Raw genomic sequence first — 2,089 nt, forward strand, 5'->3', positions numbered from 1 at the left:
AATTTTGAAAAATATTTTTGATACCTGTCTAAGAATGTATTGATTTTTTTTTTTTTTTTTGAATGCTTAAGGTAGTAATATATTTTTTATAATGTTTGTATCAGGAGTATTTCTCAAGGGTTTATAATATATTTGAAATGTGCCTTTTTGTAAATTGTTAAAGATTTTGGATTTTTGGTAAGCTATACTGACGTCCAAATATAGATTTCTATGTCTCGTGTATTTTTTCTTTTCTTCCCCCTCATCCCTTGCCCATTGTTGCCATGCGGGCTTAGCAGATGGGACTGCAGCCCAATGCCAAGGATAACCCCTACCTTGGGCCTCAGTCCTCAACTAATTTTGCACAGTCTTCTCTTCTTCCCTTCCCCTTTTCCTTCTCTTCTCCAACCATTTCTGTTATCTACTTCCTAAGGTTTGCTATTATCCACTTCCTAAGGTTTTTGAGCCATATTGAATGAATAAAAGGCTGAAATTGTGCTAGTCATGAACAGCCTATGGGAGCCATGGACACATTATTCCTGTTTAGTTGTCTAACCCTTACCCCTCGAGGGGACCCTGAGGGGTGACCATTTTTCCCCCTAACAGAATCCAAGCTCACCATGGCCAGTTATGAAAATTTTGTACCCCTATTAGGGGCAATGAGGCTTGCCCCTTTATCAGCTAGCTGCACTGATCTTAATTCCCCCAATTCCCTGACCCCAGGCTCTCCTTTTACCACTACTACTCATTCAATCCCAACTGTCCGTAATACTACTCCACACACAGCCACTCCCTCTTCCACAAGGCCCCTTCCTTCGTCAAACCCCACCTGACACACTCCCCCTCCAACAATGCCTCCAAAAACAAGTAGGCAAAGTTTCCTTCTGCAGCCATCCTAATTGTTCTCACCTTGTCAAAGTTATATCTGAATTACAAGCTAAGGTGTCATCAAACCCATTCCTACCCAGCCTTATCCTTCCCTCAATATTGTACCAAAGCTCTCCCTCTCCCTGATAAACTGCCCTGCCTATAACAAGGATTGGTCAAATTGTAGAGAAGACTTACTTAATGCCTCATGGACTATAATCCAGTATCAGGACAATACTACACGATTCTCTCCGCCCACCCCATCACTATCCTGTTGTTGTTGTGGAAGGGCTTAGGAGACAAGGACTGGGACCCAATGCTGGGGATCTCCCCTGCCTTGGGTTTCAGCCCTTGAATCGACTAATTTTTTGCCCTTGTCTCTTTCCCCTCCTGATTTTTTGTTTCCGTCCCTTCTCCAACCTCTTCTGCTATCCACTTTTTAATGTGACAGCAGTCTTGAAAGGATGAAAAGCTGACTTTGTACCAGTCCTGAACAGCCTTGGGGGAGCCATGGGCACAGTATTTCCCTTTTTAGTTATCTAGCCTTTACCTCTCAAGGGGGACACTAAGACTCTAGACTTATCATGGTCAACAATGAAGTTTTTATACCATAGTTAGGTGCCATAAGGCTTGCCCCTTCATCAAATAGCCCCACCCACTCAAACTCTCCCGACCCCAGGCTCTTCTTTGACCACGACTCTGAACTCCCTCCTCAATGCCGACTAGTACATCATCCACCCAAGTCAAAGTCAGCCTCCAGGAGACATTCTCAACATTCTCAACTCCATCCCCTCTACCCCCACAGCCGCTTTCATCAACCACCCCATCCTCCCTTATTGTCCACTCCCTAATACTATCTCTCTCAACATTACTCCATCTTCCACACGTCCCCATCCTTCTACCACCCCCATCTCTATAAACATCTCAAATACTCTATTCAGCCCAGCTCCTTACTCTGACAACACTTCTCTTCCAGCAATGTCTCCAAAAACAAGTAGGCAAAGTCTCTCTCCGCAGCCGACCCGATCGTTCCCGTCTTGTTACAGTTACACCAGACCCCAAGCTATAACATTATCAACCCTAATTGATTTCCCTGGCAACCCCATTCCCACAGAACCTCATCCAACCCTCAATACTTGTACCAGAACTCTCCATCTCCCTAACAAACTGGCCTATAAAAAAAAATGGTTATATTACGGAGAATAATTACTCGCCAGCCTCACTGACTATGATGTGATACCAG

General features: G+C 44.2%; 1 protein-coding gene across 1 annotated transcript in view; it reads left to right on the forward strand.

Annotated features, from left to right (window-relative positions):
- LOC125041434 (DNA replication complex GINS protein PSF2-like) overlaps positions 1 to 222 on the forward strand; it is a 5,136-nt gene extending 4,914 nt beyond the window's left edge. The window contains exon 4 of the mRNA XM_047636390.1: positions 1 to 222. This exon is cut by the window's left edge and continues 691 nt beyond it. The gene's annotated coding sequence lies outside the window, so the exon portion shown is untranslated.
- Positions 223 to 2,089: the final 1,867 nt, after the last annotated feature.

This window comes from Penaeus chinensis, chromosome 30 (assembly GCF_019202785.1).
Source record: "Penaeus chinensis breed Huanghai No. 1 chromosome 30, ASM1920278v2, whole genome shotgun sequence".
In the NCBI taxonomy this organism is placed as follows: Eukaryota; Metazoa; Arthropoda; class Malacostraca; order Decapoda; family Penaeidae; genus Penaeus; species Penaeus chinensis.